The sequence below is a fragment of the Piliocolobus tephrosceles genome, chromosome 4, assembly GCF_002776525.5.
Source record: "Piliocolobus tephrosceles isolate RC106 chromosome 4, ASM277652v3, whole genome shotgun sequence".
NCBI lineage: Eukaryota > Metazoa > Chordata > Mammalia > Primates > Cercopithecidae > Piliocolobus > Piliocolobus tephrosceles.
This window is the reverse complement of record NC_045437.1, coordinates 159,521,803-159,536,196: the sequence shown is the minus strand read 5'-3', so window position 1 is coordinate 159,536,196 and position 14,394 is coordinate 159,521,803. Positions and strand designations below refer to the sequence as shown.

Below are 14,394 nucleotides of genomic sequence, written 5' to 3'. Positions count from 1 at the left end.
ATGAATATAAGTGCTAGTAGAAGAATAAACTCTGTAAATTGGGGTAAATTCTATGAAAGAAATAAAAAATAATGGAGAAAAATGTGTGTGAGTGGCTGGAATGAAGCCACATTATATGTGGGAACATCTCTTTGAGAAATGGATATTGAAACTACGAATTGCATAATTAAATGGTGGTAGCCATGTAAAAACTGGAATAAAGTGAATGACAAGCAAAAGAACTCAGTGAAGAAAAATGCCACAGGAGTATAAAGAGCAATGAAAGTATTGTTATATTATAAGGCTGGAGCAACCCACCAGGGAGAAAGCAGGAAGGATCAGATGCAGGAAACCACTTGATTTTTTATTCCAAGTGCCAACAGAAAGGCTTTCAGCAGAGAAGGGTTAAGATCTGCTTCACATTTTAAGATGATGTGCAAGGAAGGATCACAGGTGGCAAGGGTGGAAGCAGGGAGATGGCTTGAGAGACTGCTGCAGAAGTCCATAAGAGAAATGACATGATAGACAAATGCAGTAGCTTTAGACAAGAAAGGAAGAGAAATTCATAATATACTTAGTGGAAAATTGACTGAAACTTAAATTTTTGAGACTTTCTGACCAATTGGACATCATAGCAAGCAGGAGGCAAGAACAAACTGGAAGAAAAAATAGCTTATAGGTTTCTACCTTAAGAAATTGGGTATATGATAGAACATTTACTGATATGTGGAAAATTGGTACTTGAGTAAAAGTAATAGGTTCCATTCTGCATTTTGAGTTTGACATGTTTGATGTATCCAATTATGGATATTAAGAATTAAATTGGAATTTAGAACCCAGAGGAGAGATTTGGGCTATAAATATATATTTTTTATATTATCAATACATGGGTTTTATTTGGGGACATCCTTTTTTCTACTGATAATATGATCATATGTTCAGGACTAAGTACAGCCCCAGGTACAATTCAAATAATTGTAATTAGTGGGAAGAAATATATAGGGATTGATAGGTTTCTTGATACTTTCTCAATAAAACTAGATCATGTCCTTTGTAGGGATGTGAGAGGATCTGGAGACTATTATCCTTAGCAAACTAACACAGGAACAGTAAAACAAATATGGCATGTTCTCACTTTTAAGTGGGAGCTAAATGATGTGCACACATGGACACACAGACAAGAACTACAAGTACTGGGGCCTATCACAAGGTGGAAGGTAGGAGTAGGGAGAGGATCAGGATAAATAACTAATGGTTACTAGGCTTAATATCTGGGTGATGAAATAATCTGTATAACAAACCCCCATGACACACATATACTTGTGTAACAAACCTGCACATCCTGCACATGTACCCATGAAGTTAAAAGTTAAAAGAAAAAACTCCATCTGTGGTTACTTAGCATTTTCACAAGAATGAATTTACACAGAGTTATACAGAATAATACAAGACACAGTTTCCACAAAATAGTACAGGACACACAATAATGAAATTTTTCCTTTTACTATAATGGTCAAATCATGCTATCAAGTATGAAGTCTTCATGGATTAGCCTAAAAGACAAACTTTCATTACACCATTGCATTTATTTCTATTAGTACTCATCCTTTTGATTTCTGACTACTTGAGTTCAACAATTGATCAGAACTTTTTGAAATTATAAATATTATTATACTTCTTACCATTTTCTCTTGCACTTAGACAACAATTTAATGGATAGAATATCATGTGAATGAAAATACCACTTGTTCCAGGAGATACATTTAAAATAGCAATTCCACAATGACAAGAATATTACACAATAAATTCATTTGAGTAACCAACTGAATAGCTGATTAGAATCCCAGATTTTGTTTAAATAGATAATATGTTATCATTATTTAATTCAAAAAGATTTACTAACATCTATCATGTGAAAATTTATTTTATGCACTGGAGAAGTCAGTAGGGATACAGAAAATAAAAAAAACATTGTCAGCATTCAATGGCTCAAATGGGAAATTGAAAGGTAACAAAACAAAAAGAACAAAAAAAAAAAAAACCAAACAAACAGGTAATACCAAATGACAAGGGCAATAATAGTAACATGTGTAAGTAATAGTAACACGTAATAACATATTAGAGCAAAAATGCAGATGGGACCACAGGAGGAAAGCCGGTCCCTGGGCCACCTACCTTCCCTTCCCAAACTCCATTCTCTCACGTTTCTTTTCTTTGGCCACTCGTATGAGTTAGGTATGGTCACATTGAACATGTAATCTACAGTGGTACTGTAGTACTGACTGCAGTTGTCAACATTTTCTCTGCTTATGGGATATATTGGTGTAAATGCAGACTCTCAATCCTCAAGATATTTTTTCAAGTGCTAATATTGGTTACAGTATTCTCCATAATAGAATGATCAATGATGGCTGCCTCACTAAGACAATGAAAAATGAATAAAATAATTTAAAATAAATGAAGAGAATGTAGCTTTGCCAGCAATTTACCTTCACTTTAAAAATAATGCTTAGTTTCCTCTTCTAACTTAATAAAACTAAATGTAACAGAATGTTGTTTCCTAATTTTTAGGAAGAATGCAACATTTTTTCTCTAAAAGTTTTGACAGTTGATACTGTCTGTGACCTTCTGTGTGGGAAAACAGTTCAATTAACTGATGTATTAAAAAGTCATTTGCTACAAGAAGAGAATACTCATCTTGATTCTATCTCATTTTCACAATCCTTTGAAACACCTTAAAGATAATGGAAAACAAATAAATATGCCAGACAATTTATCGAGTTACATAGCAGTCTGTCCCCTTTTGTCGCATATATTTATCTTGTCATTTCTGCGTCAATGTTTTATCCTCAGGTGAATGCAGTATTTTCTAATTATTTTGAAGAAAGCTTAACAGAGATATGAATAATCCATTAAACATGGTATTGTTCCTGCAGCTTTGTTACCTATTGTAGAAATGTAATTCTTGCCATAACTTCAGTTGATAAACATGTTAATAAGAAATTTAATTGAGAAAAATAAAAGTATAAGAAAGAGATATTCCCTTGACACAATAGTGTCCTCTACAAATGATAATTTCTTACAATTTTTCTTCAGTGAAAATTCTAACATGTCTTCACTGATTAAATTTCATGGTCCCCTAATAAACAATCTTATCTTTACTTTGATACGAATAATCAAAGAAGCCCAGCCAATGTAATATCTATAAGGATTTTTGTCCTCTCAGTTGGCATTTACTTTTCCGATTGTAAACCAAAAATAAAATTCTAAGCCCCTCAGCTAACTGAATGGAACCCACCTCCTGGCCAAGAAGATCCCAAAACAGAAAAACATCAGACTCTGACAGGAAGTGGGAGTTGAACATGCCTCATTATACCCCATCCCTATGTTGCTTCCCTTTTATCCTAACACTAACATGAAGGACCAGAACTCCTGACAATAATACGCAGCATTAGGTTGCCATTCTTTGAAACAAAGCTGCTGAATCATCTATGAGCTCTGTCCTGGCAAAAGGTATTGTGAGACGCAATACGGTTTACATTTCATTAGGTTTATTCCCACATCCTTGGTGAGACTTGCCCATGATTTCGGACTTTACCTGGGGAAATAAACCCTATTCCTGGTTCACAATGTGATGGATTTTGAGAATTTGTAAATCAGGAAAGACTTATAAATGCATTCTATTTTATTTCATGGGCATGTAGCACAGGATAAGGTGGAAAGAATCTTCAACTGCTACATATTTTCCATGACTGTGAGAGCTAAAGCAGAAGGAAAGTGTAATGTTTCTCAAAGAGCAAAGACAAACAGAAAGCAGAAGGCCTGAGGATTAGCATCACATGAACAACAAGCTGAGGAGCAGGGGAGCCCCGAGAGTCAAGAAACTGAGGGAGGAAAGGTTTATGGGAAGGAAGAAGTGATGAATGGTGTGAAATGTCACCTAGTGGTCAAGCAAGAGGATCTGAAACATTTTCCTTTGTGTTTATGAATTTGAGAATTTGGATGACTTTATAGAGAAATTTAAATAAAATGATAAATAGCAAATATAGAACTTCTAAGAAGCTCAAATGAGAAAAATTTAGAAGAAAAAGAACGCATGTAAAGAGAGAGATTTGTTCTATAAACTTGAGAGAGCTCTCTGAGAGGATTAGTTGCATTGTCTTTGTGTGTGTGTTGGCTGGGGAGGGTTTCTGCTAAAAAACAGAAAACCTGCTAGACAAATTCTAAAAGAGCTGTAACACTACTTCATGTCTCTTTGTAGTCTACTACTTTAAATTTTCAAAGAAAAATTTTACGTAATTTTTATATAAGTTTTACTTTATTTTACATAATTAAAAAATGCCATAGGTCAAGCTCTGTGGCTCATGCCTGTACGCCTGTAATCCCAGCACTTTGGGAAGCCAAGGCGGGTGGATCAGCGAAGGTCAAGAGTTCGAAACCAGCCTGACTAACGAGGTGAAACCCATCTCTATTAAAAATACAAACATTAGCCAGGCATAGTGGCTGGGACCTGTAGCCCCAGCTACTCGGGAGGCTGAGGCAGGAGAATTGCTTGAACCCGGGAGGTGGAGGTTGCAGTGAGCTGAGATTGCACCACTGCACTCCAGCCTGGGTGACAAAGGAATACTCCATCTTAAAAAAAAAATACTATAAATAAGCCATCATATTTTAATTCAACTTTAATGAGTTATTTTTTAACAAGTTTTTTTCTTACACTGATACCGTTATCCAATTTAATGAAATATTTAATAAAATTTCAGTTTAACACATAACTCTGATTCAATGTATCTGATGAATTATTTGTTTGCTTATGATGATATTAATATAGAAAAAATCCTAAATAATAATAATAATGTGTTTTAGCTAGCCATGCATTTTACATGTAGTGTACTTAGATTTGCAGACATTGGCAGTTCCATAAACTCATTTCAGTGTACCAGTTTTTCTTAACACAGATGAATAACAGAATTTTCCCCCAACTCACAACTCCAAAAGCTTTCTACTGTTTAATTCTATTCATGTGTTGTAATCCATACTTATTCACTCGAATTCTGTTACTTTTGCCTTAATTTGTAAAAGTGATAAAAACGTAATTCCAAAACGTAACTTAGACCTTAAGTGATGAAGAGTTTCTTGGCTTCCATTATATGCCTTACCTGTATTTCCATATATTAAATTATTTCATAAAGTCAAGGTCCACACATTCTCAAGTGAACATCATTGATACATATGGTCTGGAAAGAGAATATGAGAGGGAACAGCTAAGGCAATCTGTGAATTCATTCAATCCGTTTATGTCTGAGCCCATTGAGCTTTATTGAGGAAAATAGTCATGCACCTTGAAACTAAAGGCTAATCTCCAGAGCAAAGAGCCCCAAGTGGTTTGATAGCAAGACTCACCCCTTACTCTCTCGATAGGTGTTTGCACAGAAGAACATGAGTGAGGACGTGTAAAAATTGATGGTTTTGAGAAAAATGTACTTTCCTTGTGAAAAATTTTCAACCTATTGTGACGTAGAAGGAAGCAGAACAGATAAAGAACTGGATATGCGTTGAGTGAGTACTAGATAGGGATATATGGACAAAATAGAATGCCAAGTATTTACATTTGGACAGTATTACACCTTAAAAAAATATATGCAAAATAAGTTATTATACAAAATTAAAGATGACAGGTTTCATCAGGTACCCAGATTTTAGGTTAAAGGTCATTGTTATGTCCCATTTTTCCAGAGTCACACAATGAATTCATCAAAGGGTATTGATTCTTGGGTGATTAACACAGCCATGGAATTGTTCAAGGATGCTTTACATTAAATTTCTTTATGATTTAGGCCCAATTTTGTTCATGTTACTTCCTTAAATTGTATATGCAATATAAATAATACTACCTGTTACTTAATTGTTACTGATGTTTGTCATTATTTCATCTAACCTAAATATTTATACAAGTGAAAACGAGAAGCTCTATAATATGGGAATTGAATTAAGCCACTACATGGAGAATGATACGCATTCCTCAGAAACCATGTGTAATCAAAGAATTTCCAAGTTCCTACAACTTAAGCTTCCTAGAATTTGACTCTGATGACATACTGAAATCCACAATCTTATTGCCACTTCTTTTTTTCCCTTAATTTAAGAAACTGGCATAAAAACACAATTCTATTGCCAAATTTTGGTTTTCTGAAATCCTAGTATAAATAAGATTTTAAAATAAAGCAAAAACAAGAATAATACATGTGGCTTTGTACTTCTCTTCAATAGGCCTGGATTTCCTGAGAAACTTTATAATCTCTTCAAAATCTGGGCTCTGCTGCCTATTATAGACTGAAATCTACATAAATAGAGTATACAGACTACTTCTTACTGTTGTATCTCCATTTAATAGCAATAAATCATTCTGGAAGCTCAAAGTGTTGAGATTTGAGAGAGCTTAACTGTTCACTGAGAGTAATGACAAGATACAATGCTTGGAAAATGTTGTGTGTGTGTGTGTGTGTGTGCGTGTGTATTCATCACATACATCATAAGAAAATGAGTATTTAGGCCGGACATGGTGGCTCACGCCTGTAATCCCAGCACTTTGGGAGGCCGAGGCGGGTAGATCCCCTGAGGTCAAGAGATAGAGACCATCCTGGTCAACATGGTGAAACCCCACCCCTACTGAAAATACAAAAATTAGCTGGGCATGGTGGCACAGGCCTGTAGTCTTAGCTACTCGGGAGGCTGAGGCAGGAGAATTGCTTGAATCTGGGAGGTGGAGGTTGCAGTGAGCCGAGATCACGCCACTTCACTCCAGCCTAGTCACAGAGCAAGACTCCGTCTCAAAAAAAAAAAAAAAAAAAAGAATATTTAAGTGGCATTATCATTAGTGTCCTAATTCCAATAGATTTCTAACTTTTCAGTATTATCCACTAGCTTTTAGCTTTTGTTCTCTTTCAAGAAAATTCACAGTACAAGACCTGTGGAAAATGTAATTGATTCTCAAATACTCAGTTCTCTTATAATACTCTGTTCACGTCATTCTCCTGAACACGGACAGTATATTAAGTATAAATAAGGTGATTTCTAAATTTGAAGTAAAGGGCATGATGAGATACTCTTTCACACTGAATGTGGGGAGAAATCACCCAGCTCTCAGGATGCTTGAAGCATAGACAACTGGTAGCTGAGAAGAACAGTGAAGAACTCGGAATTTATCTAGATCTTCTTTTAACTGCAGATTCTGGTATAACTCCTCATGATGAAAAATACCTATTTTTACCAATTCCTCAAAATTTTAATCTTTATATTTCCATTCTCTGCACATCTGAAATAATGGTTTTAAATGAGAAAAATATTTTTTAAAATTTAATCACTGATGTAAAAATAAGTTTTTTGTTTGTTTTTGTTTTTTGTTTTGTTGTTTTTGTTTTTTGTCTTAGTGATATTTGTTGATTTTCTAGATCCTCCCTAACTTGCCCAGTAGGTACATGGGTCATTCAACAGATACACTCAACTGCCTTTATTTGAAAGGATCTATAAAAGGAACCCACTGCTCAGAGAACTGCTCTCTGTATCCAACCTCAAAGTAACATTCCAAAAGAATTAAACCACTGCACAGCATCAATGCTGCCTAGCTACAAAGAAAAAGATCAAGAACTAGGATTTCTATGCTTAAAATAAACATATTAAGTTATAGTTTAGGAAAATATTTTTCCTGTTTTAGTTATGTAGCTATTCCTCTAGACTATCTTTTTACTTGGTTTTAGTTTGTTGTTTAGCGGCTGTGTTCTTAGAAACCTGACAATATGTTGACCACAGTTCAAATTTATTATATACAGCACCAAAATTCACATTGAAAATTTTGGCCTTTTAAATAATACGATTCTCAAGTCAGCTTTACTCATAGTGTTATATCAAATGTTGATACAATTTATGTGTGTTTGTTGATGCAATTATCAAAGATAATTCAAAACACAGCAATGTTTGTTATTTTTCAGGGAGTAACTTCTCAAGTATATTCCTTAAGTTGTTTAATATTGAAGGAAGAAAAATGGACCCTAAAATTTTCCTAATAGGCAGATTTTACCTTAAAGGTAATCTATTACTTAAAACAACGTGATCAAAAACAGTTGTATTATTTGAAGTAAGAGTAAAGTTAATAGTGAAAACACAATACTATTTTTATTGTAGCTGAGGGCTTTTTTTGTTGTTTATTTTCAAAGTATTTTCTCATAATGATTCTTCCAGGATATTTTAAACTATTCCATATAAAAGTACAAATTTCTAGGAATTAGTACCAGTTAGTTACTAATAAAGTTTGAATTGTCAACTTTATTTCCCATGGTAACATTCATGAAAATGGACATATATATGCAACATTATTAGAGTTCTACAAATTCAGTTTAGATTTAATTATCTAAAAGATATCAAAGGGATCTTCACTAATCAAATCACAAAGAGGCTGTAGAATTCAAACAAAGAAGAAATAAAATATTTCCACTACCTCTTGGAGAGATGTGGGCTTCAGGGATGAAAAACCAACAGTAGCATCCTTTAAATTGGGATCTGGACAAGAATTTTAAAACCTAGTAACAAAACCTAGTAAATAAAAATTTCATCTAAATGATTACTGTCTAAATGTTTTTAAAACATAATATAAAGATAATAATGATAAAATATAATACTTACCTGTGTATAAAATCCCAGATTTTTAAAATCAAAATGTAGAGTGAAGTGGGTGAGTGAGGCCAAATAAAATCATGCCTTTTATTTAAATAAAATATAAATGGATAGTTACTCTTTATGTTGTTAACTAGTGAAACCTATTTTTCTTTTTCTTTTTTCTTTTTTTTTTTTTTTGAGGCGGAGTCTTTCTCTGTCACCCGGACTGGAGTGCAGTGGCCGGATCTCAGCTCACTGCAAGCTCCGCCTCCCGGGTTTACGCCATTCTCCTGCCTCAGCCTCTCCAGTAGCTGGGACTACAGGTGCCCGCCACCTTGCCTGGCTAGTTTTTTGTATTTTTAGTAGAGACAGGGTTTCACCGTGTTAGCCAGGATAGTCTCGATCTCCTGACCTCGTGATCTGCCCGTCTCGGCCTCCCAAAGTGCTGGGATTACAGGCTTGAGCCACCGCGCCCGGCTGAAACCTATTTTTCTTAAAAAAGATAAAGCCAACCACTAAGCATGAAAAGACAAGAATATTTTCTGAATAATTAGAGCAATAAAAACAAAAATAGCTTATAGAGGAAAAAGCCAAAATGCAGTAAAACTCAACAACTGAAACTCAGACAGAATCATGAAAATGTCCGCTATAAGTATAAAATGAATGGATTAAATACATTAATATAAAAATATGTAGACTGTATACATATAAATATGTAGATAAAAACACATAAAATTTAGCTTTGATTTAAAAATGAAATATTGGTATATTTTCTTGGGAAAAATACAATTAAAAAGTAAAACATGAAAATATATAGAAAAAGGCAAAAATTTGAGAGCTTTGTAAAAAATACCTTTTCAAGGATAATTGTATTAATTTTTTGCTTTAATTTGAAAATTGTTAATGCAAAAATTAGGAGGAGTCTTTGGTGGAAATAATGATTTTTTTTTTCATTACGAGTGTTCTACTACAAAGTGTAGTGTCATAGACCAGATAGTCATAATTCTCTAGGCACATCTAAAACAATTTGTTTTAAAACTGCACAACTAAATGGAAACTGAACAACCTGCTCCTGAATGAATACTGGGTAAATAACGAAATTAAGGCAGAAACAAGTAAGTTCTTTGAAACCAATGAGAACAAAGACACAATGTACCAGAATCTCTGCGACACAGCCAACACAGTGTTTAGAGGGAAATTTATAGCACTAAATGCTCACATGAGAAAGCAAGAAAGATCTAAAATCAACACCTTAACATCACAAAAGAATTAGAGAAGCAAGAGCAAGCAAATTCAAAAGCTAGCAGAAGACAAGAAATAACTAAGATCAGAGCAGAACTGAAAGAGACAGAGACACAAAAAAATCCTTCAAAAAATCAATGAATCCAGGAGTTGGTTTTTTGAAAAGATTAACAAAATAGTTAGACCGCTAGCCAGACTAAGAAAGAAGAAAAGAGAGAAGAACCAAATAGACACAATAAAAAATGATAAAGGGGATATAACCACTGATCTCACAGAAATACAAACTACCATCACAGAATACTATAAACACCTCTGTGTAAGTAAACTAGAAAATCTAGAAGAAATGGATAAATTCCTGGACACATACACCCTCCCAAGAATAAACCAGGAAGAAGTCGAATCCCTGAATAGACCAATAACAAGTTCTGAAATTGAGGGAGTAATTAGTAGACTACCAACCAGAAAAAGCCCAGGACCAGACGGATTCACAGCCAAATTCTACCAGAGGTACAAAGAGGAGCTGGTATCATTCTTCCTGAAACTATTCCAGAAAATAGAAAAACAGGGACTCCTCTCCAATTCATTTTATGAGGCCAGCATCATCCTGATATTAAGACCTGGCAGAAACACAACAAAAAAAGAAAATTTCAGGCCAATATCCCTGATGAACATTGATGCAAAAATCCTCAATGAAATACCGGCAAACCGAATCCAGCAGCATATCAAAAGGCTTATCCACCACAAACAAGTCGGCTTCATCCCTGGGATGCAAGGCTGGTTCAGCACACACAAATCAATAAATGTAATCCATTACACAAACAGAACCAATGACAAAAACCACATGATTATCTCAATAGATGCAGAAAAGGCCTTCAACAAAATTCAACACCCCTTCATGCCAAAAAAAACTCAATGAACTAGGTATTGATGAAACGTATCTCAAAATAATGAGCTATTTATGACAAATGCACTGCCAATATCATACTGCATGGGCAAAAGCTGAAAGCATTCCCTTTGAAAACCAGCACAAGACAAGGATGTCCTCTCTTGCCACTCCCATTCAACATAGTATTGGACGTTCTGGTCAGGGCAATCAGGCAAGGCCAAGAAATAAAGTATTCAAATAGGAAGAGAGGAAGTAAAAGTGTCTCTGTTTGCAGATGACATGATTGCATATTTAAGAAATCCCATCTTCTCAGTCTAAAAACTGCTTAAGCTGATAAGCAACTTCAGCAAAGTCTCAGGATAGAAAATCAATGTGCAAAAATCACAAGCATTCCTATACACCAATAACAGACAAACAGAGAGCCAAATCACGAGTGAATTCCCATTCATAATTGCTACAAAGAGTATAAATAGCTGGATATCCAACTTACAAGGGATGTGAAGGACCTCTTCAAGGAGAACTACAAACCATTGCTCAAGGAAATAAGAGAGGACACAAACAAATGGAAAAAAATTCTATGCTCATGAGTAGGAAGAATCAATATCATGAAAATGGCCACACTGTCCAAAGTAATTTATAGATTCAATGCTCTTTCCATTAAGCTACCATTGACTTCTTCACAGACTTAAAAAAAAAAAAAAAAAAAAAAACAAACTACTTTAAATTTCACATGGAAGCAAAAAGAGCCTGTATAGCCAACATAATCCTAAGCAAAAAGAACAAAGCTGGAGGCATCATGCTACCTGACTTCAAACTATACTCAAAGGCTACAGTAACCAAAACAGTATGGTACTGGTACCAAAACAGATATATAAACCAATGGAATGGAACGGAGGCCTCATAAATAATGTCACAAGGCTACAACCATCTGATCTTTGACAAACCTGATAAAAATAAGCAATGGGGAAAGGATTCCCTATTTAATAAACAGTGTTGGGAAAATTGGCTAGCCATATGCAGAAAACTGAAACTGGACCCCTTCCTTACACCTTATACAAAAACTAACTAAAGATGGATTAAAGACTATAACATAAGACCTAATACCATAAAAACTCTAGAAGAAAACTAGGCAATACCATTCAGGACATAGGCATGGGCAAAGACTTCATGACTAAAACACCCAAAGCAATGGCAACAAAAGCCAAAATTGACAAATAGGATCTAATTAAACTAAAGAGCTTCTGAACAGTAAAAGAAACTATCATCAGTGTGAACAGGCAACCTACAGAATGGGAGAGAAATTTTGCAGTCTATCCATCTGACAAAGGACTAATATCCAGAATCTACAAAGAACTTTAACAAATTTACAAGAATAAAACAAACAATCCCATCAAAAAGTGGGCAAATGATATGAACAGACACTTCTCAAAAGAAGACATTTATGTGGCCAAAAAACATATGAAAAAAAGCTCATCATCACTGGTCATTAGAGAAATGCAAATCAAAAGCACAATGAGATACCATCTCATACCAGTTAGAATAGCAATCATTAAAAAGTCAGGAAATAACCGCTGCTGGAGAGGATGTGGAGAAATAGGAACACTTTTACACTGTTGGTGGGAGTGTAAATCAGTTCAACCATTGTAGATGACAGTGTGGTGATTCTTTAAGGATCTAGAACCAGAAATACCATTTGATTGAGCAATCCCCTTACTTGGTAAATATTCAAAGGATTATAAATCATTCTACTCTAAAGACACATGCACACATATCTTTACTGTAGTATTCACAATAGCACAGGCTTGGAACCAACCCAACTGCCCATTAATTATAGACTGGATAAAGAAAATGTGGCACATACAAACCATGGAATACTATGCAGCCATAAAAAAGGATGAGTTCATGTCCTTTGCAGGGACATGGATGAAGCTGTAAACCATCATCCTTAGCAAACTAACAAAGGAACGGAAAACCAAACACTGCATATTCTCATTCATAAGTGGGAATTGAACAACAAGAACACATGGACACAGGAAGAGGAACATTACATACCAGGGCCTGTTGGGGTGTGGGGGCAAAGGGAGGGATAGCATTAGGAGAAATACCTAACATAGACGACAGGTCAACGGGTGCAGCAAACCACCATGGCACATGTATATCTATGTAACAAACCTGCATATTCTGCACATGTATCCCAGAACTTAAAGTATAATTTTTAAAAAAGAAAAAGAACAATTTGTTTTAAAATATCTCCTTTGCATTTAAGTATTCTTTTTGTCACTCTTTTATCTTTTGTTTCCAAAATAACTTAAAAACATTCTGCCAAAGGAAAATAATTTTTAAAATAAATAACAATAATTGAGTCTAGGAATATGTCTTCAGTTATTGCAACCAAGCACTACATTTTATTACGTGAAGGTCTAGGAATCTATCTAATATTCTGTTTATATCAAAGAGTTTATATATCTTTCTCATTGATCTTGTATTTCTACATCTTTCTTACGAAGCATGCAACTTGTATAGGAACATATAGACCATAATACAAAAAAATAGTATTTTGTATCTTTATCAAGGGAAATGAATTGTTCTCATTAATTACTTCCAGGACATAGCAATCTGACTGAGAATAGAAGATGGCCATGAACATAACTGGAAATGAAGCACATAAGGTCAGAGTTCAAAATTATCATAGTACAGTAGAAAAAAACAACAGTCTACAAGTTAGGAGAATTTAGGAAGTTTCTTTTAGGAGAATTTTGGGACAATTAAGCATAGGACAAACCATTTTACATCTCAACTTTCCCAGGTCTCATGTTCCGAAACTGCATGATACTATGTAACTCCAAGGTATTGGACTTAGTCCAAACTTAAGGTTTTACAGTAGGTGTCACCATAAGGAAACTGTATAAACTTTTGAAGGTATTCTCTCATGTAGTAATAAATATAGCTTAAGAAAGTGCTATAATCACTAATTTGCATGGAATTAACAGTTAAAATACATATTTGTTAATGTAGGGTGAAAAAAGCACATTATAATAATATCAATTGTACTTGAGGTTCAAGGTTATTTTGTGAAAATAATAAAGAATTAAATAGAATAAAAAGTTATTACATATAATAAAAGCTAACAGGGAAAGAGATCTTACAATTGATAATAAAGAAATTGAACCTATTTTAGAAAGCACAGGTTGGCAACCTATGGCCAAAATACCAAATCAAGGCACTTCCTGTTTTTGAAACAAAGTTTTATGCGAACATAAATACCTTCATTATATATTGTCTATGGCTGATTTTACCCTATAGAGATAGAACTGAATAGTTGCCACAGAGAATATATGGACCACAATGCTTAAAATATTTATTATCTAGCCCTTTATTGAAAAAGTTTGTCAACATCTGGTAGAGAAATTTCAAGATGAAAATGCTAACTAATGCCATATTAAAAATACAACCCAAATTAACTAAACTTTAGTTTGGAAAGAGTCTTTGGACTTCACAAAAGCTAAGTAAATAAGGCTCTTGTGATTTAAAAGATATAAGCATCTTAATATAGTTTTAAAGATTACAAATTTGAATCCCTAATGATTGGTAAAAAAAATTTTATACAATTCACCATATTCCACATTTAGAAAAAATGT

At 34.2% G+C, this 14,394-nt stretch overlaps 1 non-coding gene across 1 annotated transcript; it reads right to left on the bottom strand.

The window, feature by feature from the left end:
* Nucleotides 1–4,160: 4,160 nt before the first annotated feature.
* On the bottom strand, nt 4,161–4,222 carry LOC111531003. Its single transcript, XR_002728098.1, has one exon. It is a non-coding gene; the product is annotated as a U7 small nuclear RNA (small nuclear RNA).
* Between the last annotated feature and the right edge of the window lie 10,172 nt (nt 4,223–14,394).